Source organism: Dasypus novemcinctus, chromosome X (genome assembly GCF_030445035.2).
Source record: "Dasypus novemcinctus isolate mDasNov1 chromosome X, mDasNov1.1.hap2, whole genome shotgun sequence".
In the NCBI taxonomy this organism is placed as follows: Eukaryota; Metazoa; Chordata; class Mammalia; order Cingulata; family Dasypodidae; genus Dasypus; species Dasypus novemcinctus.
In genome coordinates, this window is record NC_080704.1 from 152,050,037 (window position 1) to 152,076,385 (window position 26,349).

The window sequence follows — 26,349 nt, forward strand, 5'->3', positions numbered from 1 at the left end:
AGAAAGCACGAGCTTGTTCTTTGTGACTCCAGAGGAAAGAATTAAAAGCAGCGGGCAGAAGCTACACTAACACTGATCCCAGCTCTATTTTTTAAAAAAACATTGCAGATGACAACAAAGAAAAGGGTTGTTTGGTCAGTAGTGAGCTCATTGGGCAGATAGTAGTCAAGCAGAGTCTGTTGGATGTTACCAAAAATTTTATGGACCAGATAGACAGTTGGGATAGATTGTCTCTCTAAAGAGAGTCTACCTGAATGCAAAGAACATGAAAAATTTTAAATGGCTAAATTTCATAAGGCCTCAGCTTACTTTACAGAATTTTTTAAAAATCTAATTACTGTGATGGCATGCCACTTTAGGATTATGTGATGGTCTTTTCTTCAACAGCTCAAAGCATTTTGCACATCTCTTCTCTATCATCTGACATTGTAGGCAAGACATGATTATCCATCTGACCATGAAACGAAGGCTCCCATCTGAGAAGTAAAGATGACTTCTCAGAGGTCGTCTTGAATTTGTGGGGAAATTTAAAGCAGATCACAGGTTTTCTGACATGCAGCCCAATTTCAGGGACAGCCCACACAATGCAAACTATGCCCCATCGCTTTGGGGTAGAAGAGGCTCACTAACCCTATTGGAAAATCCTCTCACTCGTGTTGCGTTAAGTAGAGGACAAAATGTGAACTTTTCAAGTTCAAAGTCTATTTCCTACCAGGCAAAGGAGACATCTGGTGTGTAGTTAAATAAGATGAATCCTAAGGGAACTTTGACAATGAATTGCTTTTCTAAGTCTGCCTTTTAGTAACTTAAACATACATGCATAAGAAACACATGGATTGAATGCAAAAACAAAAAATTTAAAAATCTACAGGTGCTGTTGGATTGGTGAACAATGAGCAAATTGTAGAATAATGGAATGAGAAGGTGTTTCCAAAGGGCTGCTCGTCTATACTGCTTAGCTACTTTGCCTCCATCGAGCAAGAAGCATGTAACAAGGGCCTACTGTTTTCTCAGCATATTTTGCATTGGATGCCAGGGATGAATGGGCCATCTCCAAGATATCGTTTTATTCTTTTATCTGTTCAGTAGAGATGTTGTGGGTTTATGGAACAAGCATGAATAAAATACAGGATCCCCATATACCACCCGACCACCAACACCTTGCATTGGTGTGGGATATTTGTTACAAGTGATGGGAGCACATTTTCATAACTGTACTATTAATTAAAGTCCATGACTTAACTCAGGGTTCAGTGTTTGTGTAGTGTAGTATCCTGGATTTTTTTTTAAATAATTTTTATTCTGTTACCATATATGCAATCTAACATTTATGTTTTTAATTATATTCAGAAAAATATTTCAGGACTGTTAAGCGGTAGTGTGCTACCATCACTACCATCCATTACCAAATCATTTCCATCATTCGAAATAGGTGAGCTGTACATTTTAAGCCTTAACTTCCCACTTCCTATCCCCACCCCCATCCCCTGGTAACCTATATTCCAGTTCTGACTCTATGAGTCCGCTTATTGCAATTATTTCATATAAGAGAGATCTTACAATATTTGTCCTTTTGTATCTGGCTTATTTCACTCATCATGTCTTCAAGGTTCATTCATGTTTTCATGTATCAGGACCTCATTCCGTTTTATGGCTGAAATATATTCCATCATATGTATATACCACATTTTCTTTACCCATTCATTGATTGATGGACACTTGGGTTGCTTCCATCTTTTGGAAAATGTGAATAATGTTTCTATTTACATTAGTGTGCAAATACCTGTTTGAGTTCTTGGTTTCAATTCTTTTGGGTATATACCTAATAATGGGGTTGGTGCATCCCGTGGTCGTTCTATACTAAGCTTTATGAGGAATAGCCAAACAGACTTCCCCAGTGACTGCAATATATTACATGGCCATCAAAAATGAATGAGTGTTCCTATTTCTCCACATTCTCTCCAACACTTGTTATTTTCTATTTGTTTGTTTTTTAATAGCAGCCATTCTAATTGGTATGAAATGGTATCTCATTGTGGTATTGATTTACGTTTCCGATGTCTAATGATGAGCATCTTTTCATGTGCTTTCTGGACATTTGGTTATCTTCTTTGGAAAGATGTCTGTTCAAATCTTTTGTCCATTTCTTAATTGGATTGTTTGTCTTCCTGTTGATAAGTTGAAGGATTTCTTTATATATCCTGGATATTAATACTTTATCAGATACATGGCATTCAAATATTTTATCCCATTGTATAGATTGTCTTTTAATTTTCATGATAAAGTCCTTTGAGGCTCAGAATGTTTAATTTTGATGAGGTCTCATTTATCTATTTTTTTTCTTTTGTTGCTTGTTCTTTGGGTGTAAAGCCTAAGAAGTCATTGCATAATCCAAGGCCCTGAAGATGCTTCCCTATGTTTTCTTCTAGGATTTTGGTAGTTCTGGCTCTTATATTTAGGTCTTTGATTCCCTTTATGTTGCCTTTTTTTATCGAAGAAAATAGTTTATTTAAGTTCCCATCACAGGGAAGCAGATTTGGCTCAACTGATAGAGTGTCCACCTATCATATGGGAGGTCTAGGTGTTCAAACCTAGGGCCTCCTGACCCATGTGGTGAGCTAGCCTACGCGCAGTGCTGATGCGTGTAAAGAGTGACATGCCATGCAGGACCCCCACATGCAAGGAGTGCAACCTGCAAAGAGAACCGCCCCATGCAAAAAAAGCACAGCCTCCCCAGGAGTGGCACTGCACACACGGAGAGGCACTGCACACACAGAGAGCTGATGCAGTAAAATGATGCAACAAAAGAGACACAGATTCCTGGTGCCGCTGACAAGAATGCAAGTGGACACACATGACACACAGTGAATGGACACAGAGAGCAGACAACGGGAAGGGGGGTAAGGGGAGAGAAAAAAATATTTTTTTTAAGTTCCCATTACAAACTAAGGAGAATGAATGGTTTGAATTGAAGAAAAGAGCCAAGTTGAAATATAGAAACAAATAGTAAAACAATATGGCAAGTGAAATCAATGTATACATTCTATTCAAACATCTGTCCAATGTGTCATTTTTCAAGTTTCTTTGAGTCTACCAGACCAAACCTTCTGCTGTCTTTGCTGCTTTAGCTTTTCTTTTTCCCTTCCCTTTCTCTCATTTTGCCTTCAGTCTTTGTCTTTGCCTCTGGTTCATCCATACTGGGTATTGTGCATAGTGGTCTAGAAGACTTTTGTTTCTCTTACTATCAGTCTCCATTTTCATGTCATCTTTTTCATCTTTCACCACACACTGCATTTTCTCTTGGCAATATGTGGGTACCAACACCATTGCAATCTTTTGAACGTCTTTCATTAACACATCACTACCTAATTTGAGAATACTTTTAAGTCTGCTGAGCTCCTTTGGGGCATTCTTTTTTCTCTTTTCAGCATGCATCTTCTTTTTCCACTTACTCCCTAAGCTTTTAGTCATGCTTTACCTCAGAAGATTTGCAGCCTCACAGGCCACAAACAGATCATGATGACCAGAAGTTTACTTTGTATTGATTTTTGTATATGATGTAAGGTAGGGGTCCTCCTTTTGTTTTTTTGCAAATGGAGGCCCAATTTTCCCAGCACCATATATTAAAGAGACTATTCTTCCCCAATTGAGTGGCCTTTGTCCTCTTGTCAAAAATCAGTTGGCCATATACATGATGGTTGGTTTCTGAGCTCTCAGTTCTATTCCATTTGTCTAGATGTCTGTCCTTATACCAGTGCTGCACTGTTTCGATTACTGTGGCTTTGTAGTAAATTTTAAGATAAGGAAGTATGAGTACTACAACTTCATTCTTCCTTTAAATGAATGACTTTAGTTATTAGGGACCCCTTACCCTTCCATATAACTTTGAAGATTGACTTTTCCACTTCTGCAAAAAAAAAAGTTTGCTGGAATTTTGATTTGGATCGCAATGAATCTGTAAATTGCTATAATATCATCTCAATGATATTTAGTCTTCCAATCTAAGAACATGGAATGTCCTTCCATTTATTTAGGTCTTCTTTAATATCTTTTAGCAATATTTTATAGTTTTCTGTGTACAAGTCCTTTATACCCTTGGTTGGATTTATTCCTAGATACATGATTCTTTTAGTTGCTATTGAGAACAGAATTTTTTCTTGATTTATTTTTCTGATTATTCATTGCTTGTGCATAGAACACTACTGATTTGTACTCCACCACTTTGTTGAACTCATATTAGCACTAGGAGCTTTGTTGTCAATTTTTCAGGATTTTCTGTATACAGGATCATATCACCTAAAAATAGGGAAGGTTTTTTTTTTCTCCTTTCCAATTTGAATACCTGTTATTTCTTTTTCTTGCTTAATTGCTCTGGCAGAACTCCCAGTACAATATTGAATAATAATGGTGTCTGCAGTTATCCTTGTCTTGTTCTAGGTCTTAGCGAGAAAGCTTTCAATCTTTTTTTTCCAGACAAAGTTTATTTCCATATCATGCCAACATGGCTCCAAATTTCTGTCTTTCACCATTAAGTAAGGGCTAGCTGTGGGCATTTCATATATGCCCTTTATCATCTTGAGGAAGTTTCCTTCTATTCCTGGTGTTACAAGTGTTTTTTTATCAAGACAGCATACTGTATTTTCTCAAATATCTTTTCTGCATGGATTGAGATGATCATGTGTCATCATTTTTTATCCATTCTGTCGATCTCTGCCTCTTGACTGGAAAGTTTAATCCATTTATATTAAAGTCCCTACTGATAATTCAGGACTTTCTTTTATCATTTTGTTACTTAGTCTTTATACATTTTATACCATTTGTGTCCCTCACTTCTGTTAATGCTTACTTCCAGAATGAACTCCTCCTGGGTCTCCCATAATGCATATATTGGTATGTTTGACAGTGTTCCATAGCTGTCATAGGCTATTTTTCTTTTGATGTTTCTTTCATCTTTCTCCTCTTCAGCCTGATTCATTTCAAGTGTCTTGTCTTCAATTTCACTGTTTCTTTCTTATGCCAGCTCCAATCTGCTCTTGAAACCCTCCTGGGTATTTTTCATTTCTCTTATTGTGGTCTTCAACTTTAGTAGTTCTGTTAGATACTTTTTTAACATTTTTAATCTCTCTGCTCAGACTCATATTGTCCATTCATTATTTTCCTGGTATCTTTCTCTGTATGTTCCTTCATCTCCTTGAGCATTTTTAAGATCATTTTTTAAAAAGCCTTATTTGGTATGTCCACCTTGTCATCATCTTCATTGGTGTGTTCTGTAACTTTATCCTCTTCCTTTAGGTGGGCCATCATTTCCTGTTTCACTTGTTTTATATGCTTTAGTTGCATACTTGTAGCAGTTTGATACTGTTTATGAATTCCAAAAATAGATATTGGATTATGTTTGTTAACTGGTCTGTTCCTCTGGGCATATTAGATTGGATTGGATTCAGAGGTTTCACTTCTACTTGATTAAATAATGATTAAGACTTTGACTGGGCCACATCAGTGGGATGCTAAGTCCCCACCCCCTTGGTGGGCAGGCACTCACAGAGAAAATGACATGGCAGAGAAAGTTAGGGTTTTGATCCTGGAGCCCGGGAAGTAAGCACACAGAGAAGCAGATGTATGAGGAAAGAGAGAGAGGCTCCAGGAAGAGAGATGAGTCATTCACCTGATAGTTTATATTTGGTCTTGTAGAGAGAGCAGAAGAGCTGAGCCTGGAGATAAATGAGCCCTGGGAAAGAGACAAGACTTATCCCAGCCTACAGCTGATATTGAAAGAAGCTAGGATCACAGAACCTTAAGAGGAAGAGGAAGCCTGAACCCTTGCAGATGTCAGCAGCCATCTTGCTCCAATGGGGCAACAGATTTTGGTGAGGGACTTAACTTGTTTTATGGCCTGGTAACTGTAAGTTTCTACCCCAAATAAATACCCTATATAAAAGCCAACAGATTTCTGGTACTTTGCATCAGCACCCCTTTGGCTGACTAATAGAATACTGTACATTTAAATATTTTTAAATTTTAACTGTGGGATTTCTTCCCTGAATTTTCTATTTCTTGATTTTGTAACCAGCTAGTGATAAGATAGAGATTTTCTTGAGCTTCAGCTCTCCTGTTATGAAGGTATACCCAATATGAATGCAGTGTGCAAGGTTTTGTCTGTCTTGTCCTGGGCTTTTGCTTGTTAGTTGTTTTGGAGTTCCCTGTTCATAGGATTTTTGTTGTCCCTTATGTTTCCCAGGGGACAGACCTCCCTCTCCCAGGTGTTTGGGGCAGGCAGGCCTTTGTCCCAAACTGTCTGCCTCTATATTTTTTATGTTCCTTTCATTGTCTCAAACTACTTTTGCCTGGAGGGCAAATTCTGGGAAGAGTTTCACCCCAGGAGGACTTTCCCAAGACAGTCTTTCCCAGCCAAAACAGGCCCAGGAACTCTTGAAGAGGCATAGACTTGTTCCAAAGTTCCCTTGGGAGTGGGTCAGGCAGGTGCCAAAAGCTTCTCTGATAGGTCTCCAAAGCTCAGTTTTCCTGGCCAGCCAACCAATACAGTCCTTCAGCTAACTATTCCCCACAGCCCAGAGGAAACATTATGTCTTTAAGTCTCTATTGCCTCTGCTCCTCTTCAGAGATGGTTGAAACATTGGTTGTCATTGCCTTTGTCTGGGGCAGACTAAAACAATACCTGCCTTCAGATGCAGGATCCAACAATCTGAACTCCCCAATCAAAACCCATGATCAGTGATCAGCCATCCCCACACCTGCTCTTTGGAAAGAAAATTTTTACTTCCCTTTCTGTCATCAGCTGCTAAGCAGGGATTGGACCCCACGGTAGCCTTCCATGAGAGTGGGGGATGGGTGCCTGTAGCCACTGTGTGAGAAGTGCAATTTATTGTTCTTTACCATAACTTATCAGCCTTTTCCTCTCGCTCTACTCTGGATATTGCACTGTGTTCTTTTGGCCTCTGGAGTTTAAAAATAATTGTTTTAAATTGTCCCTGCTTGTTTAATAGTTGTTTTGGTGGAAGTACTGAGTTTTGGAGCTCCCTACTCCACTATCATCCCCAGAAGTATTTGTTTTATTCTGAAGAAAATACTATACTATGTGCTAACTGCACTGTAAATCATGGTGATGTGCAACTATTAGGAGTGCCAAGGTGCCAAAGTATTAATTGTGAATCCCATTGCCTTCTGGAAAACGGAACAAACTTTCATTGTGCACAGAGTGATACCATATAGGATTGGGGTGGGAAGGGTGAGTGTGTATGAAGGTAGATAAAACATATAGACAGGAATGTTTCAGTTACATGACCTGCCATTAGTTGAATTTTCTGATTAACTCTCCGTGGGTAATCCATTTTGACATTAAAGCTACCTGAAGCAAAGACACACATGCATAGGAGGCCTCAGAAGTTCAGTCTCTCTTAGGGTGTGCATGTGTCTATGCATGTGTTGGTTGATCACTCAAGAACGGATATATATAAACACAGTCTGTTACCAATCACAAGTTGTCAATCTTTTCTCCAAGACTGTCAGGACTGGTTGTAGCTCACTTGGAAAGATCCTCATGAAGACCTAAACCCAGGTTGACTCTGGAGACCTTGGCTGAGAAGAAGGTGGCTTGAGAGAAATCAAATATTATCTCTCACATTCCAACAAGGCAGAAAGCAGACTGACTTTGCGAATCCAGCAGGAATGAAAGGAATTTCAGTAGGAATATTTGATTAGAAATATAAGAAGCCATAGCTGTTTATGAAAAACAATCGAGCAGTTGGAAAGTATGTGCCATGGATTTAAAAAAAAAAACACTGATAAACTGTAAATCTGAAGTACAATTGGATCTTTCAATTCAAAGAATAAATACAGATTACTGGTTAATCATATATGTTGTTTAAATTTCTCTATCACCAACACGGAAAAGAAATAAAACACTTTAAGTGATTTGAGGAAATTACAGGTAAATATTTTTAAAGTCTTTATTATGAAATCATACTTTATAGCTATATTTCAAAAGAATGAAATCTGAGCAAAGGAATTCTTTGAAATATTTTTGTATATAATCTGAAATTATTTCAAAACAAAAAATTCAAGAGAATGACATTAATGTTCACTAAAATACATGAAAACCAGAAGTATTTCTAACAGTACTATTTGTAGTAGCCTCCAAACTGAAAGCAATCCAAATGCCCACCAACAATAAAAGAGATAAATAATATGTAATATATTAATAACATGAAATACTATGCAGCAGTGAAAAAGAACAACTTCTGGCCCATATAACAATGGGGATGAATCTCAGAGACATAATGTTGAACATAAGAAGTAGGACACAAAGCACACTACATAATTCTGTGGTTCCATTTGTATGAAGTTCAAAAAGGGGCAAAACTAATCTATAGTGATGGAGCTCAGAAGAGTGGTTCCTTTTGGGTAGAGGCTGTTGGCTGGGAAGAGTCTATGATTTTCTGAAATTGTAACATTTCACGGAGCAGTAAGGTGGGATTTCAGCGCTTGGCTGACGGTAGATTGCTCCTCACTTTTAAAACACACACACATATACTTAAACATTAAAAGAATAAAAGGGGAACAAGGTATCTCCCTCTCTGGCTCCTATTTCCTTATTTGTGCTTCTTCATATCTATCATCTCAGACTTTATCCTTCTCTGTGTTCTGGGTTCTGACAGAGAGCATTTCCTTATTGCATGACTTTTTTTATTTTTTATTTTATTTATTTTATTTATTTATTTTTGTCTTTATTTTTTAATATTACATTCAAAAAATATGAGGTCGCCATATACCCCCCACCCCCCTCACCCCACTCCTCCCCCCATAACAGCAATCTCCTCCACCATCATGAGACATTCATTGCACTTGGTGAATATATCTCTGAGCACCGCTCTACCTCATGATCAATGGTCCACATCATAGCGCACACTCTCCCACAGTCCACCATATACTAAAATTGGAACGATACAGAGAAGATTAGCATGGCCCCTGCGCAAGGATGACACGCAAATTCGTGAAGTGTTCCATATCGCATGACTTTAGAGTGAGCTGTGTGTGTATGTCTGTTTCACCAGGTAGTGAGTTCCTGGTGGAGAGGAAACAGGTTTTAATCATCTCTTTATCCCCAGTTCATGGTAGGGTTCCTGACCTTATACTTCAGAGACCTCACCCTGGCCTTCGTCTGGCTGTGCCCCTTCCAGGAGCAGGAATCCACTAGACCAAAGGAGTGTGTCCGGCCAGAGTCCATGTCCCTGTAACCAGGGCCCGGGCATTCCCTGCCCAAATAGCCTTGAGCCTGCTTCCAGGGTCTGTGCAGACTTCTGTCCCAGGTCTGTCTTCTCAAAGATAGAACATGTCACCAGCATGCACACCCATTATAGAGGACAGCTAAGATGTGCAAAGCCCCTTGTGAAACAAAATGGAACTGGGGTGGAAAGAAAAGGGGGTCAGGAGGTCAGGCTCGGGGGGTGGTTGTCTAGGATTGACCCTTCCTTACTGTCATGTTTTGGCATGAAACTGAGAAATCTGAGAATTTTTAACTTAAACTTGGGCTTCCAGATCATTATGAAGGCATGCTTTATTTCTCAAAGTAGGAGGACAAAACACACTTTATTAAACAGAGTTAGCTTGATTTATAAATTTAAAATATTTAGACAGATGGTATGTGAATTTCCAATTGGATATTTACACTGGCCCCACAAATGTTAGGAGCAGGCTTGCCTGACATATAGTAGCTACTCAGGATGTATTAGCGAAATGAATATCATGGGCTACTGATCTCACATCAGATTTGTATTTCTATCATTGATCTAATTGTGATTAACTTAATAAGTCCTATCCACTTATTGCAAAGCAATTCCTGTCACTGAAAGGGCATACCAAGAGGGCTAAATTTTTGGTTAATCAATGTAACCTGTGTATCTCAACCACTATCACCCCCAACACTTACAAACACCCATGACAACAACAAAAATTTGCTGCATTTTTAAAAATCACCTTTAGGTCTTGGTCTAGCCTGGAACTGGGCTTCTCATACTTAGTTTACACCCTTTATGAAATCAACTAGCACATGTAAAGTCCAGAATTTGTTTTCTTTTACTTGCATCAAAAGGCTTTAGACAAATGACTTCTGGCTGCAGATGTCCTAGCCTTCTGAGTAAGGAAGGCTCTCCTGGGCTCCTGCTTGCTACTTCTAGGTATGTGGCATGTGTGGAAAGCTTGCATTCTGATACAGCTTTAGTGGTGATGAGGGGCATATACTGGCAGAGAGGAGGCGATAGATATTTCCAATAGAGGGCCTGGAGTGTGTTCAGATGCAAAAGCAAAATGAGTAGAAACTGTATAAAGGACAGGAAGCCAAAGAGCTTAATTAAAGCAGAGGACTTATGAGGGCATCTGACAGGCTCACTGGCATGTCCCCAGCACCTAGCCCAGTGTTGGGCAGATAGTAGGAGCATGTTAAATATGTATAGGATGAACAATCAATGAACTAATTGGTGAGTTGGGGAGTACAACTGTGAAAATGAGACAGGCTGAGGCGTTTGTAAGTGGTTCTAGAGGCAAGAAGGAACCATTGAAAGTTCATGGCCAGGAAAGTGATTTGGTAAACTAAGTGTTTTAGAAAGATGCGTTTGACCCAGAGGAGAAATTAGAAATGGGAGGTCAGAAACAGGAGGCTTAAATGATTCACTTAGTTTTTATGTGCAGGCTCTTGTATCATACATCCATGTTCTTCATGAAGTGGGATCTCAATATAGAGGAAAAAGTGATTGTGGGGTGTGGGGCTTCATTCAGTTTTCCGTGTACTGGCTTTTCCATCAACTACCCATTCCAGTGCTTGGATCTGGGGACAAATGCCATACAACGTGTATTAGTCAGCCAAAGGGGTGCTGATGCAAAATACCAGAAATTGGTTGTTTTTTTATAAAGGATTTATTTGGGGTAGGAGCTTACAGATACCAGGCCATAAAGCATAAGTTACTTCCCTCACCAAAGTCTATTTTCACATGTTGGAGCAAGATGGCTGCCAACGTCTGCGAGGATTCCGGCTTCCTGGGTTCCTCCCTTCCAGAGTTGTGCTTCTCTCTGGGTTCAGGGTTCCTCTCTTCCTGGGGCTTGCTTCTCTTTCCTCTGTGAGCTTACTTCCCAGGGTTCCAGCTTAAGGCTTCAGCATCAAACTCCAACATCAAAACTCCAACATTAAGTACCCTCAACTCTGTCCTTTACTGAGGCTTTTATCTGTGAGTCCCCACCCACCAAAGGGTGGCGATGCAACGCCCTATTGGCACAAGAGGTTTACATGATTACTTAATCAAGGAAACCTCTGAATCCAATATAATCTAATATCCCCAGAGGAAACAATCAGTTTACAAACACAATCCCAATATCTCTTTTTAGAATTCATCATTAATATCAAACTGCTACACAACATAAAACAGGTTTTTCACAGTTGAAACATATGCCTTAACACTACAGGGGTCAGGAGCTGCCCATCAAAGTAACATTGGAAAGGCGTTCATGTCTCATTGCAGAAGACATTTTGTCACCTGCAAGCTGAACCACACACTTCAGAACCCAGTGTCTTTTGTATCAACCATTGGATTTATGAAGATACAATATCCCCACAGGGCCACTTTGCAAATACACAACCAATTCCAATAGGAATATTTCGTGACTGCCTTAAGTTGTCAAGAGCTCCCCATCCAATTTACCCAAGATAATGGAATTGGCACACACTCCCAGTGCTTCCACTAGAGCATGCACACTGCTCGACCAAATGAAGGAGATACAAACAGATGTGCATTCTGGCAGTTCAGCAAAACTTGCACATGGTCCAGCATAGAGACAATTGTAGCAGCACTGGGTCTCCTAGCTTGGGGGCCAGGTCACTAAGAGGAACAGCTACCATTTACTAGGCATTTATTATATGCCAGGCCCCAGGAGGCATTGTGCAAATGTGAGCTAATTTCATCTTCACAACCACCCTGTGCGGTGGGGACTTTTATCATAATCAGAAAGACCGAGCTAGGATTCTGATCAGTCACTAAAAGGACTGCTGCTTACTAGCTATAAGAATATGGGGCCAGTCACTTAGCCTTTCTGAGTTTCAGTTTACCCATCTATAAAAAAAGGGATAATAATGGTGCCTACCTCCCAGATTTGATGGAAAGATCTAATGAGCCAAATGTCTGGCACCAAGTAAGCATTCAACAAATGGTAGCTATCATTAAGGTTACTACTAACATGATCAAACTCTTCACCACTAGGCTTTATGGCTTTCACCTTTAGGAGTCATTGATAGCTACTGGCTCGAATACTGATGGTGTCAATAGAGATGAGCTACCTCCAGTCTCTGGAGTTTGTTGTCCTGTGCACCATCCAGACAGCTTCAATCTCCAAAAGTATCTTCTAGGGAAAAAGAACAAAGAAGGAAATGAAAAGAATGGTTTGAGCTAATAGAAGTAAAGAACAAAAGTAAGAATCCTGTCCATTTCCAAGAGGCAATTGTAATAAGAAGCAAAGATCCAGCACATTCTAGGAGAATAGCTTGCAGAGCAGGGTGTGGAGAAAGAGCCAGAGCTGAGCTTACAACACCCACCCATCTTGGAAGCCCACAAAAGAAACTTCATCAAGTCAACCAAAGCCATTCCTAGGTGCCTGGGCCTGTGCAAGAATTTTGCAGCCTGAACTTGAAAAAGAAGCCCTAGTCACCTCTGCCTTCCAAATCTTCCCAAGTTGGAGGCAACCATCCATCTTCCTTTGTCAATTGGGTATCATTTACTTAAACCAGAAGCAAATTAGGTTTGAGACAAATTGCCCAGGTTTGGGTGAATCAGCGATACTGTTATTTTGCTAGAGTTCACTTATCGCATGAAATGGATTAACCCCTAGGATTTTAGAGAATGGAAGTGTCACAAAAGTTAAGATAACTGTAGATCATGGCCCATCATGGCAGAGAGGGTGGAGCTGGCTAGCATGACTGGTATAGCTTACATTTTTCTCATGAGTGACCATCTCAAAAGTGTTGGCATTTTGTTCACATGTTGCTTCCTTCCACCTCTCCACCTTTGTGTATTTTTCAAGGCCTGACCTAGAAGCTTCCCCTGACCAGCTTCTATAATCTTCAATATCTGAAAGGCTCATCTAGCATGTCATCATCCCCTTCATTGTGCTGTTTCTACTGCAGTTGTCTTGGGCTGATATTAACACTAATCACTATGTAGTTAGTTTTTCATATATGTTTGTCAGCTCAACTCATTTAGCCCTTAAAGACTTGAATTGTATAGTTCTAAAAAATATATAATTTATCCCAAATGTTTCCAAAAAGGGTTCAAGATGGTCTTAGAAATATTTTTATCTTTCACGGAATTTCTCATAGTGACACCTAAAGAAAGTAAATCATGAGCACTTGTTGAATGAAGGAATGAAAAAAAAAGGAATGAGTTACTGACCCATAAAAATTTCAGCATATCCTTAGCCTCATACTGAAACTGAAAGGAAGGCTTCTTTCCTTCCCTGGTACTCTAGTCTAAGTGCTTCTAGCAAGGGGAGGCATGACCTATAGGCCCATGGCAGAGGAGAGGAGCAGCCTACAAGAGATTGGAAAAACCAATACTTCATAATTAGCTTACTACTCCATGATTTTCAGTATTCAGGTCTATCAAATAAACATGCAGGTATTGACAGCTGTGTGATCCTTGAAAAAAATACCTGAGTTAACCAAATTGATATGGTTCCTTGCTGTTCTTCAAATACATTAAGCTTTCTCTTACTTCAGGGTCTTTACACATGCCCTTCCCTCTGCCTGGAAAGCTTTTCTGTCAAATAACTCGATGACTCTCTCTCCCTCTCTCACCTCCTTCAGGAGTCTTCTCAGCTAACATACCCTGGGTGAGAGCATCCCTAATCACTCATTATAAAATAGCAGCACCTTAATGGCCTGAACTCCCCATCCACCCATCCTGCTTGAGTTTTCCCTTAGTACTCGCTGACACTTGACAATGTATATTTACGAGGGTGTTCACTGATTTATTCCTTCCTTTAGAATGTAAGCTCCATGTCGGAGAAGTATGGTACTTCTTTGTCTTGTTCACTCTGTTTCCAGCACTTAGTACTATCCCTGGCATGAAATAGATGCCTGAGAAATATTAGTAGAATGAGTCAATGGAATGAGAACTTAGTTATAAAAGCATCAACCCTTGGAATACTCAAAACTGCTCCTCTAGTGTATTTAAAATATTTGAAATTCTTTTACTTGGAATCCACCATTTCACTGAGTAACACCAACCATTACTTATGCCTTCATCTCATATTGGGGCAAGAAACAATAGCAAAATCACTAAAATAGTGATATAATATGCTGAGACCTTACTATGTTCCAGGCACGATGCTAAGAATTTTATACATGGCATTTTATTTAGCCCCTGCAACAACTCTAAAAGGGGGGTAATTTTAATATCCCTGTTTTACAGATAAGGAAACTGAGGCTAATAGAAGTTATGGTCTGACTGTTTTGACTAAGTAACATAAAGAAGGTGGTCCAGCCACGGAAGAACATATGCACAGAAGAATAGGCAACTCTCTGACTGAGCATTCACAGTTAGGAGAGAGTCTGTACAATTGGGTAGAAGGAGTAAGAGAGGACTGAGAAAGAGGGTCATGAGATATAGCTAAGCTAGAGTCATGGCCCTCTAGCACCAATGTCTATGCTTTAAACACCTAGATTCTAGTAATCATCTATTTGCTTTTGTGATTGCCTCTTCCTGAAATGTTTTTTCTGTCTCTTCAGGTCCCAGCTCAAATGTAGCCTCGTCCAGGAGGCTTCCCCTGATCCCCTTTCTCCACCTCAATAGGTAGTGGGTTCTGTCCTTCTGCAATATCTTTTGGAAAATTTGGAATTCTATTAGGGGTGAACAGGGGTTCCCCAGAAGAGATTATGAGCTGGGCTTTCTGGTTCAGTAGGGGAGATGATCACTTATACCTCGGTTGCCTAATCATCTTCGGAGATCAGGGCCTTGGCCACATCCCAGTCATGGGTGGCCTGGCAGTGACAGCCCTTACCTCTGGAGCATTTACATTATTCAAGCTTATGCCCTCTCTGAGCTCATTTGAGTTACCATTAAGATCTGGCAATCGGTTGAAAGATGAAGACTTTTGTTTGTCTACCAACACCCCCCAAGAAATAAGTGATTTGCCTGAAGTAACCCCCAAGCTCATGGCTTCAGCCGCATATGTATCTCAGCTGTGACTGATGACTAACCATTCATCCTCCTGTGACTGGGGTTGCTGCTTGTTGTCATAGTAGGTAAGCCAATTGTATAAATTACCACTCATCCAAGTCACAAAGTGTGTTTGCCAGAATGATTTCTTCTAGAAGCGTAGATGTGGAAATTGAGTACATGGAGAGAAATTGAGTTTGCTTCAAGGGGCTATGAATGCACCATTAAGAAAAGAGATTAGCAATCCATCTGGTGTGTTTGCACGTCTTTTAGTGCCATTTGGGGGGCATTTCTGAACCAATGACAGTCATGGTCAGGGAGGAAGAGGAGGCAGCTCCCCTAGCCATGTAAGAACAGACCCTTTGCTGTGGTTACAGTGCGTGCAGCCGGGCAGTGCTCTGCCAGACCTGACCTCAGCTCAGCGAGAATTACAAAATCAAAAACAAAACTTTAATAAAAAGCAATGCTTGGATTCCAATGCCAGGAGATTCATTACGGCATTGTTATACACTTCAGGCCAAGCTCTCTATTTCTCTGTCTCTGTGTGTCTCTCTCTCACTCCCCCCTCCCCATAGCCCTGCACCAAAGCAAACTGACAAATACCTTTTAAATGATGTTATTGTGGCAAAATATCTATAACATAAACTTGCCATTTTAACCATTTTAAGTGTACATTTCAGTGGCATTAATTACATTCACAGTGTTGTGCAACTATCATGAACTGGTATCTTTGAATCCATCATTTTACAAGTCCATCTGGGAACCATCTTGGTTAAATACAGGACACCTTAGTTAAGTTTTGGCTGAAAAGTCCCACACTCTTTAGCAGTCTTATAATCAAGATATAAATATAAACACACCATTATATAAGAAACAGTCACTTATATTTTATATAAAATAATTTGGCTTGAATAGACAGTATATCTTATTGTATGGCATTTTCTTTTACTGTTATTAGAAAATTATGCCCCACAGTATATCTATATATAGTTAGATGGACCACACTTTCATCCATCTCTTTGTGAAAATTAGGAAGTTTGTCTATCCCCAGTGCTTCCCTTGTTGGAAGAGCTGAACACTTGGCCTCTGGGGTTATTTTCTGCAGTAAGAAAAAATGGCCAAAGGCCACGTAGAGTAGATCATAGCAAGTGTTAATAGTGAAGAGGCATGTTTCCTGGAAGAAACACACCCTGAATGAAACAAGGAGGTGAGGCCCCAGAGATCTGCTTCACAGCTGAAAAATGGGAGATGTGTTCATTTGAATTTTTTTTAAAGATTTATTTCTTTTTCCCCCTCCTCCACCCCCACCCTACTGTTTGTGCTATCTGTGTCCATTCGCTGTGTGATCTTCTGTATCTGTTTCTCTTTTTGTCTTCTCATCTTTCTCCTCTAGGATTCACTGGGATTTGATCCTGAGGACCTGTAATGTGGAGAGATGTTCCCTATCAGTTGCACCACCTTAGTTCCTGGTCTCTGCTGTGCTTCACCTTGACTCTCCCCTTCATCTCTCTTTTGTTACATCATCATCTTGCTGCGTGACTCACACAGGCACTGGCTCACCACATGGGCACTAGCTCACCATGTGGACACTTGCATGGGCACTTGGCTCACCACGTGCGCACTGACTCACTGCACAGGCACATTTTCTCTTCTTCTTTTAATCCAGGAGGTCCCAGGGATGGAAGCTGTGTCCTCCACTATGGTAGGTGGAGGCCTTATCATTTGAGCCACATCTGCTTCCCTCATTTGATTTTTACTTCAGAGTTCATGTACTTTTTTTGATTGGAGTTGGAAAAGTGCCAGCAGGGTTGAAAGGCTCCCCAACAAGTATCTAAGGTTCATGAGGGAAGAGAATTTTGTTTGTTTTGTTCACTGATGTATCCCCATTGCATGGATCAGTGCCTGGCACATAGTAAGCACTCAAACAATATTTGCAATTCTTGAGATTGCTCACTGGACAGCAATCTGAACATAAAGTCCAGGTGACCCCTCTAAGCATATGCTCAGTTGTTCTCAAAGTCAACAGAGAAAGGAGCAAGACTCTTCCAACCCTTTGTTTCCTGGCCTTGGCCTCACCTACCTCTCTACCCTTGCTGCAAATCCAGGTTGTGTGACCTTATGGGATGTAAGTCAGAGCTCCATATCCCAGTCCTAACTGACCACAATGACAAGGTGGCATGGAGGGGGAAGCACTGTCTAGAACAGAACAATTGCTGAGAGAACAGATAGAAAGAAAGAGCAGACTACAATCTGGTAGCAATCACAGCTCTGGTAAGCACCATGCTTTCTAGCCTTACAGAAGGGCAGCCCAAATGGATGGACCCACACCACCAGAGAGGCTATGTCCTCCCTCTGAGCCACCAGGACCAGAGCATCTCAATTCCCAAAGCTGTGGAACAATTCTAAAACTCTAGACTGGATACACATGACACTGATTGACACAGTCAAGTTAAACGGGGTTCATCAGAAAGAAGCCAGTTAACAGATTCAAGACATAGTTCATTGTTTAAGTTTAGATAAACCAAGAAGCTGAAGTGGATTCCCTCTTCAGAATACTGCCTTGTCAGGTCAGTCTAATCATTTATTGACTGGAAAGAAATTTAGTCAGCATGAAAGCAGAGGAATGATTTAGAACATGATTTTGACAAATTAAAATCTTTACTGAAAAGATAAGGAAACATGGGAAGCAGATGTGGCTCAAGTGATAAGGCCTCTGCTTACCTTATGGGAGGACCTGGGCTCAATCCCTGGGGTCTTCTGGTGAAAAAGAATAAAAGAAAGTGTGCCTGTGTGGTGCATCAGTGCCTGCATGGAGAGCTGAGTGCCTGTGCAGTGAGCTGAGTGCCCATGTGGCAAGCCGAGTGCCCACATGAGTGCCTGTGTGGCAAGCCAAGTGCCCACTTGGTGAGCCAGATGCCCATGTGAGTGCCCACTAAGTGAGCCAGTGCCCATGCAAGTGAGTCATGCAACAAGATGATGACACAACAAAAGAGAGACGAAGGGGAGAGTCAAGATAAAGCGCAGTGCAGACCAGGAACTGAGGTGGTACAATTGACAAGAAACCTCTCTCCACATCAGAGGTCCCCAGGGTCAAACCCCAGTGAATTCTGGAGGAGAAAGATGAGAAGACAAAAAGAAAGTAAATACAGAAGATCACACAGCGAATGGACACAGACAGCAAAAACAGCAGGGCGGGGGAGGGGGAGCGGAAGGGTAAAAAAGAAAAGCTAGGGAAACAATGATCAAATAACAAATTCGGTGATGGAAAGGGGGAGCACCCATAATCCCATAATACTACGAAAACTCTTCATTTTTGTATTTTCCCGACCTCCCATCCCCTATCTATATTCATATGTAATTTTACTATGTACATATGTGGTAATTTAATAATCATCAACTCTCTTATTTGCAAAAGTAATGTGTTCATAATTGAAAAATTAATACAGATAACAAAAAGAAAATTAAAACTGCCTACAATCCTGCCAGTCAGAGATAATCACCATTAACATTTTGGCATATCTTTTCCAATTTAATATATATATGCATATCTATGATACATTTCATATATTTACATTACATATACAGTCAATCCTCATTTGCATATTCTGTATTTTCAAATTTGCCTACTCCCTAAAAATTTTTTGTAGCCCCAAAACCAATATTCACAGCACTGTTGCAGTCATTCGCAAACATACACAGAGTAGTGAAAAATATGAGCCATCTGACACACACATTCTCAGCTGAGGTCCAACAAGGCAGTACCCTGCCTTCTGGTTTCAGCTCTCATCCTTTAAACAAGTGTATTTATCATAGCATATTTAATGCCACATTCTTCAGTTTTGCTGTTTACGATGTTTATGATGGCCCCCAAGCTGAGCGCTGAAGGGCTGTCTAGTTTTCTAAGTGCAAAAAGTCTGTGATGTGCTTTACTGAGAAAACAAGTATGTTAGATAAGCTATGTTCGGACATGAGCTATAGTGCTGTTGGCCATATGGTCAATGTCAATGAATCAATAATATATATTAAATAAGATGGCTTCCAACAGAAACACACATAAAGAAAAGTTCTGTATTGATTGGTTTGTGAAAATATAACCAGAGGCTTGCATGAACCTAAATGAGCACTTCCCCTAGGAACAATGGTTCAGTATTCACTAAGTCAATGTTTATGGTGACTATAGAATATGACTACTTTGAATAATGAGAATTGACTGTTAATTTTTTTCCTAATGAAAATTCCCACAGACCTGAACCCCAAGCATCCCATTGAAGAAACTGCCCTTTGGGCTTGATGATAGATTGTGATCATTTTTCTATAACATTAAATAAATCATAGGCAGTAAGATGCCATCTTATAACCTTTCCCAACCACTTAACTCCAGAATTATTTTGTAATCCAATTTTCAGGGATACTTCATTACGAATGAATTGACTGAGACAACCAGTAAGTTGGCAGCAGAGTAAGGAGATACTTCAGGCAGCTCCGGCTACAGGGCAGTTAGAAAACACTCAGAGCTACCTAAAATACCTATTTGGGGGCTCCAGGAGGCCAGATCCTTGAAGGAGTGGAAGGAGGAAACTGCCCATCTGCAGGGAAGACTCGTAAGCAGAGCGCTCCACACACCGGAGGTCAGTGCCCATCCTCCACCAGAGGCACAAACCGCCTCTGAAGCTGTTCTGTGGCTGGAATTGAAAGCTCCACTTCCCAAAAACGGGGGAGGAAGAGACAGCTGGGCACCAACTTCAGCTAATGATTAGTAAATTTGGTGGGCTAAAGTGTAATCCTAAGAACAGCTAAAGTTTGAACCTGTCCAAGTCAGAAAGATGCTCATAGCCACCATCTTAACATCTTAGCTCTGCGCCTGGCACAGGGGAAGTGGGGCGGACTGAAAATCACAGTGCTGGTGGGGACCGGCTTCTTTCTGTCCAGATCAGATTGCAGGTATAGCATAAGCACCATCCCCACCTCAGCAGAGAGGAAGCTGGGGGGACCTGAACTAGTCTCTCCAATAAATTACCGGCCAAGCTGCAGAGGTTGGTAATCATTTTACTCAGGTGGTGCAAGCTGCCCCAGGAGCTGTTCTGTGGATGGAAGTGGAAGCTCCATTTCCTAAAAATAGGGGGGCGAGAGACGTTTGGCCATCGATTTCAGCTACTGATTAGTAAATTTTGCTGGCTAGAGAACAACTAAAGAACAACTAAAGTTTGAACCTGTCCAAGTCTGAAAGAGGCTGGTAGCTGCCATTTTGACTGTGCACCCAGCATGAGGGGAGGCTGGGCTGACTGAAAATCACGGTGACAGTAGAGAACCGTTTCTTTTACCCAAATCAGACTGCAGCCCTAAGCTAGGTTTCAGCCCCACCTCTGGCAGGCCCTGCACCAGGCTCTTGGGGTAACTGCAGGTACATTCAGCTGGCACAGATTGAATAGTTGGAAGTCTACTAGGGCAACTCTGGACATTTTGAACCTGCACTGCATAGATTGCTGCCCACATCTGCAACTCCATCACCACCCCAGGCAGGGGAGGAAGGGGCATGAATCTTCATCAGTCTCTCTGGGCAACTACAGTCTAGCCCCACACATCTTGGATTATTACACACTGCTGTGACTCTGTCACTACCCCTGGCAAAGGAGAAAGTTGGGAGAAGATTCATTGGTCCCTGGGGCATTGTTGGCAGCTTAAGCCTCCATAGCTTATAGCACCAACTACATCCTTGGCTCCTACTACACAACCTGTGTGAGAGAAAGGGCAAGAAAGTCCTAAATTAAAGAGAGAAACTGAACCCAGAATAAATACATCCAGTAAACCAGATACCAAGACACCAACAAATAATTACAATCTACACCAAGAAACAGGAAGATATGGCCCAGTTAAGGGAAAAAGATAAGCCTCCAGATAACATAAAGGAGTTGTAATAACTAATAATAGATGTTCAAACAAATCTCCTTAATAAAATTAATGAGATGGCTAAAGATTTTAAGGATATCAAGAAGACATTGGGGGGAAGCAGACTTGGCCCAATGGATAGGGCACCGCCTACCACATGGGAGGTCCGCGGTTCAAACCCTGGGCCTCCTTGACCCATGTGGATGTGGCTCATGTGCAATGCTGAAGCACACAAGGAGTGCTGTGCCACGCAGAGGTGTCCCCGCATTGGGGAGCCCCATGCACAAGGAGTGCACCCCATAAGGAAAGCCGCCCAGCGCTAAGGAAAGTGCAACCTGCCCAACAATGGCACTGCACGCATGGAGAGCTGACACAACAAGATGACGCAACATAAAGAAACACAGATTCCCGATGCCGCTGATAAGGATAGAAGAGGTCACAGAAGAACACACAGCAAATGGACACAGAAAGTAGACAACTGGAGGGGGTGGAGCGAAGGGGAGAAAAATAAATAAAAAATAAATCTTTTTAAAAAAAGAAGACATTGGGGGAAGTGGATGTGGCTCAAGCAATTGGGCACCCATCTACCATGTAGGAGGCCCAGGGTTCAATTCCTGGGGCCTACTGGTGAAGGTAAGCTGGCCTGAGAGGAGGGCTGGCCCACATGGAATGCTGGGCCATGCAGAGTGCTGGCCCATGCAGGAGTACTGGCCCACACAGGGGTGCTGGTTCACATGCAGGGCTGGCCCGTGTGGAGACATGGCATTCCAAGATAATGTGACAAAGAGAGACACAGAAGAGAGACAATAAGAAATGCCATAGGCCAGGAAGCTGAGGTGACGCAAGAGAATGATCACCTCTCTCCCACTCTGAAAGGTCCAGGATTGGTTCCTGATATCACCTAAAAGAGAAGACAATTAGACACAGAAGAACATACAGTGAATGGGCACAGAGAGCAGACAGAGCAAAAACAACAAGGAAGGGGAAATAAATCTCTTTTAAAAGGGAAGTGGATGAGGCTCAAATGATAGAGTGTCTGTCTACCATATGGAGGGTCCAGGGTTTGATCCCCAGGGTCTACTGACCTGTGTGGTAAGCTGGCCCATATGCAGTGCTTCCACACACAAGGAGTGCTGTGCCACGCACGGGTGCCCCTGCATAGGGGTGCCCCACGCACAAGGTGTGAGACCCACAAGGAGAGCCGCCCCATGTGAAAAAAAGTGCAGCCTGACCAAGAGTGGCACCGCACACACAGAGAGCTGATGCAGCAAGATGACGCAACAAAAAGAGGCACAGTTTCTCAGTGCTGCCAGATAATGCAAGCAGATGCAGAACAAACAATGAATGGACACAGAGAGCAGACAACAGGGAGGAAGGGGAGAGAAATAAATAAATAATAAAAAAGAGAAGATATTGGATAAGCACAAACAAGAATTTGAAAGCAAACATAAAAAATAACAGATCTTATAGGAATGAAAGGTGCAATAAATGAAATTTAAAATATGCTGGAATCATATGATAGCAGATTTGAGGAGACAGAAGAAAGGATTGGTGAGCTTGAAAAAATGGCCTCTGAAAGAGAACATACAAAAGAACAGATGAAGAAAAGAAAAAAAGAATGGAAAAAATTGAAAAAGTTCTCAGGGAACTAAATAACAGCAAGAGATGTACAAACATACATGGCATGGGTGTCCCAGAAGGAAAAGAGAAGGTAAAAGGAGCAGAGAGAATATTTGAAGAAATAATGGTAGAAAATTTCCCAACCCTATTGAAGGGCATAGATGTCCATGCCCAAGGAGCACTTCATACACCAATCCGAAAAAATCTGAATAGATCAAATCCAAGACATACTAATCAGAATCTCAAATGCCAAAGACAAAAAAAGAATTCTGAGAATATCAAGAGAAAAGCAAGGCATAACACATAAGGGATACCAAATAAGATTAAGTGCTGATTTCTCATCAAAAACCATGGAAGCAAGAAGACAGTGGTGTGATGTAATTAAGACACTGCAAGAGAAAAACTTCCAACCAAGAATCTTATATACAGCAAGATTGTCTTTCAAAAATGAGGATGAATTTAGAATATTCAGAGATAAACAGAAATTGAGAGAGTTTGTAACCAAAAGACAAGATTTGCAGGAAATACTAAAGCATGTGCTATAGTCTGAAAAGAAAAGATAGCAGAAAGAAGCTTGGAAGAGAGTCTAGAAATGAAGATTATCTCAGTAAAAGTAACTAAAAGTGTAAAAGTGTCAGAAGAGTGGTGAAAATAAAATAAGACAGATAAAACCCAAATATTTTGGAATAAATGAAAGAACAATCTATAGTACTTGTATTCAGAAAACTACAATTCATTGTTAAAGAAATTTTAAAAAGACCTAAATAATTGGAAGAACATTCCATACTCATAGATTGGGAGACTAAATATTATTAAAATGTCAATTCTAGTCAAACTGATATACAGATTCAATGCAATCCTGATAAAAATTCCACCAGCATTTTTTAAATAATTGGAAAACATGATTATCAAATTTATTTGGAAGGGTAGCATGTCCAGAATAGCCAGAAACATCTTAAAAAGGAAAATCAAAGTTGACGAATTCTCACTTCTGGATTTTAAATCATATTACCTAGCTACAATAGTGAAAACAACATGGTACTGGCATAAAGACAGACACACAGATCAATGGAAGCAAAGTGATGGTTCAGAAATATATCCTCACATCTATGGTCAAGTGTTCTTTGACAAACCTGTCAAACCCACCCAGCTTGGGCAGAACAATCCATTCCACAAATGGTGCTGAGAGAACTGAATATCCATAGCCAAAAGAAGGGAAAAGGACCCTTATCTCATACCTTATCCAAAATTAACTCAAAATGGATAAAAAACCTAAATGTAAAAGCAAGAACCATAAAGCTTCTGGAAAAAAATGTAGGAATATATCTTAAAGACTTGGTGGTAGGTGGTGGATTTCTAAAGGAGATAAGAGGAGGACTGGGATAGACTACTGACATTTAATGTATGTAGAAGTTTTAATTAACTTTACTGCAATAGTGTGGAAATGTATAGAGTTGATGGTAACACACTATAGTGAGTAACGGTTTATAAATTGGGATATGGTTGTAAAGAATAGTTTAGGGATATAAATTCCAATTGAAAGAAAGCTAGAGAATAATCTAGGGACTGAATAACACAGTGAACCCAGAGGTGGATGAGAATTGTGGTTGATGGTACAGATGTAAGAGTGTCCTTTGTGAGCTAGAGCAAATGTATATCACTATTGCAGGGTAGTTCGAATGTGGAGAAGCATGGGAAAAAAACAACTGAAGTGACCTCTGGACTGTGATTAACAGTAATAACGTAATGTCCATGCATCTATGCCAAAGATGTACTGTGTTGATAATGGGGAAGTATGGAAAAACTGTGCCAAATGTACGCTATGGACATGGTAATAGCCTGATAATATTTTCTCATAATCTATAAGAAATGTTCTACCATGGTGTGGTTTGTTGATAGAGGGGAGCTGTATGGGAGTTCTGCACATGTACATGATTGTTTTATAAGTTTACAACTTCTGTCATAAAAATATATTTTAAAAATAATAATAGGATAGGTTGGGGGGGAAATACACCAAATATAAGAAAAGGACTATAGTTAATAGTTAAGATATTAACAATGTTCTTTCATAATTTGTAACATATATTTCACAATAATGCAAGGTGTTGATGGAATGTTGATGTTTGGGACCCCTTTATGATGTTATGCATGCTTTCTTTGTAAGTTCACAACTTTTACTATATACTTACTATTTAGGTATGTTCATATATAAATGATATAGTAATAATGGTAATATAAAAATAGACTGAGTTGGAGGGGAAAATACACCAAATGTAAGATACTTTGGTTAGTAGTAATATTTTGAGGATACTCTATTTTTTTTTAAATATTTATTTATTTCTCTCCCCTTCCTCCACATTGTCTGCTCTTTGTGTCCATGTGCTGTGTATTCTTCTGTGGCTGCTTGCATTCTTGTCATGTGGGACCAGGAAACTGTGTCGCTTTTTTTGTTGTTGCATCATCTTGCTGCATCAGCCCTCCATGTGTGCGGTGCCATTCCTGGGCAGGCTGTGCTTTTTTTCATGCGGGGCGGCTCTCCTTGTGGGGTTCACTCCTTGCACGCGGGGCTCCCCTACACAGAGGACATCCCTGCGCGGCACAGCACTCCTTGCGTGCAGCAGCTCTGCAGGTGGGACAGCTCACCCCGTGGGTCAGGAGGCCCTGGATATAGAACCCTGGACCCCCCATATGGTATGCAGACACTCTATCAGTTGAGCCACAACTGCTTCCCTGAGGATGTTCTTTTTTTTTACACTTTTTAAAATAAAGTTAATCGATCACAAAGAACGTTACATTAAAAAACAAAAAACATTAGAGGTTTCCATATACCCCATTTCCTACCCCCCACGCCATCATTTTTGTAAATTGTAATTTTTGAAGATATGTACATCACACAAAAATGTTACATTAAAAAATATAGGGAAGCGGACTTGGCCCAATGGTTAGAGCATCCATCTACAACATGGGAGGTCTGCAGTTCAAACCCCGGGCCTCCTTGACCCGTGTGGAGCTGGCCCATGTGCAGTGCTGACGTGCACAAGGAGTGCCATGCCACGCAGGGCTGTCCCCCATGTAGGGGAGTCCCACACGCAAGGAGTGCGCCCCATAAGGAGAGTCGCCCAGCGCGAAAAAAAGTGCAGCCTGCCCAAGAATGGTGCCACACACATGGAGAGCTGACACAACAAGATGACACAACAAAAAAAGAAACAGATTCCCATGCTGCTGACAAGAACAGAAGCGGACAAAGAAGAAGACGCAGCAAATAGACACAGAGAACAGACAACCGGAGTAGGGGGGAAGGGGAGAGAAATAAATAAATAAATAAATAAATAAATAAATAAATAAATAAATAAATCTTTTTTAAAAATAAATATACATATATAAGAGGTTCCTGTAAATCCCCCACCCCCCATCCCCCACTCCTCCCACACCAACAACCTCTCCAACATTGTGGCCCACTCATCACACTCGGTGAACACATTTTGAAGCACTGCTGCACCACATAGATAATAGTTTACCCTGTAGTTCACACTCTCCCCCAGTACATTCAGTGGGTTATAGTAGGATATATAAATTCCAGCATCTGACCCTGCAATATCATTTAGGACAACTCCAAGTCCCGAAGATG

At 40.8% G+C, this 26,349-nt stretch overlaps 1 pseudogene; it reads left to right on the forward strand.

Moving 5' to 3' along the window:
- Positions 1 to 8,935: 8,935 nt before the first annotated feature.
- LOC111760281 (U6 spliceosomal RNA) lies at positions 8,936 to 9,030 on the forward strand (annotated as a pseudogene).
- Positions 9,031 to 26,349: the final 17,319 nt, after the last annotated feature.